Source organism: Oncorhynchus keta, unplaced genomic scaffold, assembly GCF_023373465.1.
Source record: "Oncorhynchus keta strain PuntledgeMale-10-30-2019 unplaced genomic scaffold, Oket_V2 Un_scaffold_23910_pilon_pilon, whole genome shotgun sequence".
Lineage (NCBI taxonomy): Eukaryota > Metazoa > Chordata > Actinopteri > Salmoniformes > Salmonidae > Oncorhynchus > Oncorhynchus keta.
In genome coordinates this window covers 162946-168473 of record NW_026290877.1, presented here as the reverse complement: position 1 = coordinate 168473, position 5528 = coordinate 162946, and the positions used below count along the sequence as shown (strand labels likewise).

Here is a 5528-nt window from a genome sequence, read left to right as displayed (position 1 = left end):
GGCACCCAGAGACCAGGGCTTCTCAAACAGGCACCCAGAGACCAGGGCTTCTCAAACAGGTACCCAGAGACCAGGGCTTCTCAAACAGGCACCCAGAGACCAGGGCTTCTCAAACAGGCACCTAGAGGCCAGAGCTTCTCAAACAGGCACCCAGAGACCAGGGCTTCTCAAACAGGCACCCAGAGATCAGGGCTTCTCAAACAGGCACCCAGAGATCAGGGCTTCTCAAACAGGTACCCAGAGACCAGGGCTTCTCAAACAGGCACCCAGAGACCAGGGCTTCTCAAACAGGCACCTAGAGACCAGGGCTTCTCAAACAGGCACCCAGAGACCAGGACTTCTCAAACAGGCACCCAGAGACCAGGGCTTCTCAAACAGGCACCTAGAGGCCAGAGCTTCTCAAACAGGTACCTAGAGACCAGGGCTTCTCAAACAGGTACCCAGAGACCAGAGACCAGGGCTTCTCAAACAGGCACCCAGAGACCAGAGCTTCTCAAACAGGCACCTAGAGGCCAGAGCTTCTCAAACAGGCACCCAGAGACCAGGACTTCTCAAACAGGCACCCAGAGACCAGGGCTTCTCAAACAGGTACCCAGAGACCAGGGCTTCTCAAACAGGCACCCAGAGACCAGGGCTTCTCAAACAGGCACCCAGAGACCAGGGCTTCTCAAACAGGCACCTAGAGGCCAGAGCTTCTCAAACAGGCACCCAGAGACCAGGACATCTTGTGAGTGAATGATGAACAATTAAAAACATGTTTCCCTTTTGAAGGCCAAATGTCATCAATCATTCAAAACAGTTGCAGTCTAATTGACAGTACAGCATGGCCAGCAAGCCAGGACCAGTAGGAGACAAGGTCTAGTGAGTTTCTCTTGGTAAAGGACCAGTAGGAGACAAGGTCTAGTGAGTTTCTCTTGGTAAAGGACCAGTAGGAGACAAGGTCTAGTGAGTTTCTCTTGGTAAAGGACCAGTAGGAGACAAGGTCTAGTGAGTTTCTCTTGGTAAAGGACCAGTAGGAGACAAGGTCTAGTGAGTTTCTCTTGGTAAAGGACCAGTAGGAGACAAGGTCTAGTGAGTTTCTCTTGGTAAAGGACCAGTAGGAGACAAGGTCTAGTGAGTTTCTCTTGGTAAAGTACCAGTAGAAGACAAGGTCTAGTGAGTTTCTCTTGGTAAAGGACCAGTAGGAGACAAGGTCTAGTGAGTTTCTCTTGGTAAAGGACCAGTAGGAGACAAGGTCTAGTGAGTTTCTCTTGGTAAAGGACCAGTAGGAGACAAGGTCTAGTGAGTTTCTCTTGGTAAAGGACCAGTAGGAGACAAGGTCTAGTGAGTTTCTCTTGGTAAAGGACCAGTAGGAGACAAGGTCTAGTGAGTTTCTCTTGGTAAAGGACCAGTAGGAGACAAGGTCTAGTGAGTTTCTCTTGGTAAAGGACCAGTAGGAGACAAGGTCTAGTGAGTTTCTCTTGGTAAAGTGGTGTGAATGGTGGATAGTGCAACAAGTCATCTCACCTGTCCTGAAGAAGTAAGGAGCATCCTCTTCTTTTTGGATCCTATCTGTGAATAACTGCAATTACAATGGAGGGACAAAGTTATATACAGGCAACTGCAATTACAATGGAGGGACAAAGTTATATACAGGCAACTGCAATTACAATGGAGGGACAAAGTTATATACAGGCAACTGTCTCTATGGAGGGACAAAGTGTCATCAATTACAATGGAGGGCAAAGTTATATACTATGGAGGGACAAAGTTATACACAACTGCAATTACAATGGAGGGACAAAGTTATACAGGCAACTGCAATTACAATGGAGGGACAAAGTTATATACACAACTGTCTGGAGGGACTATGTCACAGTGTCATCTCTATGTACAATGGAGGGACAAAGTTATACAGGCAACTGCAATTACAATGGAGGGACAAAGTTATACAGGCAACTGCAATTACAATGGAGGGACAAAGTTATATACACAACTGTCTCTATGTCACAGTGTCATCTCTATGTCAAAGTTATACACAACTGCAATTACAATGGAGGGACAAAGTTATACAGGCAACTGCAATTACAATGGAGGGGCAAAGTTATATACACAACTGTCTCTATGTCACAGTGTCATCTCTATGTCAAAGTTATACACAACTACAATTACAATGGAGGGACAAAGTTATACAGGCAACTGCAATTACAATGGAGGGACAAAGTTATATACACAACTGCAATTACAATGGAGGGACAAAGTTATATACACAACTGCAATTACAATGGATGGACAAAGTTATACAGGCAACTGCAATTACAATGGAGGGACAAAGTTATATACACAACTGCAATTACAATGGAGGGACAAAGTTATATACACAACTGCAATTACAATGGATGGACAAAGTTATACAGGCAACTGCAATTACAATGGAGGGACAAAGTTATATACAGGCAACTGCAATTACAATGGAGGGACAAAGTTATACACACAACTGTCTCTATGTCACAGTGTCATCTCTATGTCACAGTGTCATCATCTCTATGTCAAAGTTATACACAACTGCAATTACAATGGAGGGACAAAGTAAAACACACAACTGCAATTACAATGGAGGGACAAAGTTATATACAGGCAACTGCAATTACAATGGAGGGACAAAGTTATACACACAACTGTCTCTATGTCACAGTGTCATCTCTATGTCAAAGTTATACACAACTGCAATTACAATGGAGGGACAAAGTTATACAGGCAACTGCAATTACAATGGAGGGACAAAGTTATACAGGCAACTGCAATTACAATGTAAGGACAAAGTTATATACACAACTGCAATTATCTGTGGTTTAATTGGTCAGACATTTTACAGGATGTTTTTTTATTTATTTAACCTTTATTTAACTAGGCAAGTCAGTTCATAACAAATTCTTATTTTACAATGACGGCCCTAACCCGGCCCAAACCCTCCCTTAACCCGGACGACTCTGGGCCAACTGTGAGCCCAGCGTCGTCCGGGGACTCCTTCCGATCATGGCCGGTTGTGATACAGCCAAGGATCGAACCAGGGTCTGTTGTGACGCCTCTAGCACTGAGATGCAAGTGCCTTAGACCGCTGTGCCACTCGGGAGGCCATATAATGTGTCTAGGAGGAGTGTGGTCCAAATGTCACAATGTCATCTCTATGTCACAATGTCATCTCTATGTCTCTATGTCACAATGTCATCTCTATGTCTCTATGTCACAATGTCATCTCTATGTCACAGTGTCATCTCTATGTCACAATGTCATCTCTATGTCACAGTGTCATTTCTATGTCACAATGTCATCTCTATGTTTCTATGTCACAATGTCATCTCTATGTCACAGTATCATCTCTGTCACAATGTCATCTCTGTCTCTATGTCTCAATGTCATCTCTATGTCACAGTGTCATCTCTATGTCACAGTGTCATCTCTATGTCACAGTGTCATCTCTATGTCACAGTGTCATCTCTGTCGCTATGTCTCAATGTCATCTCTATGTCACAGTGTCAACTCTATGTCTCAGTGTCATCTCTATGTCACAGTGTCATCTCTACAAAGCTCCTATCAAAGTGACTGCAATTTACAACGGAGAGACAATTATCATGAAAAAAACCTTTCAGTGATAAAATATGAGGATACAACTACTAAGAATAGATTCTATAAGGAGTGTGGGCCAAATGCCATCTCTACAAACCCTTTAATAAAAAGCTGCTTTACAGATAAAGAATGAAAGTGGGCACAGTGGCCTACATGATTAGGGAACACTGTCCAATTGTAACAGTTCAAATGAGGGTTTTCACTCTTTTATAGTTATTGGAACATCAGTAGGGTGAGGTCAACTCGACCTTGAAATGTGAACATCACAGACAGTGAGTCTGTCATTCAGTATACAATGAACATCACAGACAGTATCAATGAACATCACAGACAGTATCAATGAACATCACAGACAGTATCAATGAACATCACAGACAGTATCAATGAACATCACAGACAGTGAGTCTGTCATTCAGTATACAATGAACATCAATGAATCTTTCAATAATCTACATTAAATAATACAACAGACAATTATTACACACACACACACACACACACAATTATCTTACTCCAATTTCTTGAATTTCTCTCTCCCGGCAGCGACATATTGTTCCCCGCTCTGTAGATGGTCCAGGCAGGCCACCCGATGGCCCATTCGAGGGGTGTAGATGTTCCGAACCGCTCCAAACGGAGCCTGAACACCCCCGGTCACATCTCGAAGAAAAGTATCAAAATTGGACACTCTCTTTTGGTTTACCACTAACCGGCGAGCCTCGTAAAACGGATCTCCATTTCGATACACGAAAATGTTCTTCACGACAGGTTGCGATAGAAAACGGGGCTTTTCAGAGTTCATGACGATCGGGGTGAAAGTATAGAAAGAAGGCTGTGCTAGATCATTTCCCCACACAAATACAAATGCATCCAATTTCAACGTAGTTGACCACTTCTGTTACAGGATAGGACGGTCGTCATTATCGATACGCCATTACCGGATATTTTAGCTCCATTCAGTCCACATTTTCAAATGAGCATCTTGAACTTCGCATAAAATAGTCCAACCTGAACGAAAGTTATGCTACTTTGAAGTTAGCTTAGTTCTTCCAGCGTGCATGCTATCCAGGTAAATACTTCCTGGTAAAAAAATGTTTCTGAATGTAACGGGAACAACTTCATAAAAGGGCACATGCAGAGAGTCAGGTTGCGTGCCCCGTTATGCCCAGGTGACGGTAGAAGTCTCGTGTGTAATCATACCGTTTTCCTACGGCTCAGCGCCAAGGTGTCACCGGAGGGCAGGTGTTGGAGCCGTTTCTATAGAAACACACACAGTCACACCGCTTGTCACTAACTATACCCCCCACAAGCAACAGGTGGGTTAATAACTCAACTAAAAAGAAGGGAATGGAATATAAACGTTGTGAATGGGGAACAAGCCGTAAACACACGTATAACTCTGTACAACAGAAAAATCTATGGAACCTTTAAAGGCCCAATGCAGACGTTTTTATCTCAATATCAAATCATTTCTGGTTAACAATGAAGTATCTTACCGCAAGTGTTTTAAATTAAAATTGTAAAAAGAAAAAGAAAGAAACGTATTATTCGCAAATAGCATTTTCTCATGCAAGAATGTTGCTAGGACTGTCTGGGAGTAGTCTGAATGGGGAGGGGAAAACTGAAAACGAGCTGTTATTGGCTGAGAGGTTTGGAACTCTCTTTCTTATTGGTCGATTAACTAATTAACCACATGAGTACGGTCACCAGGAGATGTCTTTCCGAACAGCTCTCACAATTAAAGCGCATTTGCATTATTTTCACTATTTCACAGTATTATTCCAACCACCTAGAGTGGAAATATATCTAACACACAGCACTGGGCCTTTAAAGTTTGAAAAGTAATTTCGTTTTAATTAGATATCAAGGGACCAATTGGAGGTCCTGTGTTGGATCTTGAAAGTAGAAGAAAAACATGTTTGTTT

General features: G+C 42.9%; 1 long non-coding RNA gene across 1 annotated transcript; it reads right to left on the bottom strand.

The window, feature by feature from the left end:
• Nucleotides 1-1506: 1506 nt before the first annotated feature.
• Nucleotides 1507-5210, bottom strand: LOC127928228 (uncharacterized). Its single transcript, XR_008131016.1, has 3 exons — nt 5100-5210; nt 4119-4860; nt 1507-1561 (listed from the first exon to the last, which is right to left on the bottom strand). It is a non-coding gene; the product is annotated as an uncharacterized LOC127928228 (long non-coding RNA).
• Between the last annotated feature and the right edge of the window lie 318 nt (nt 5211-5528).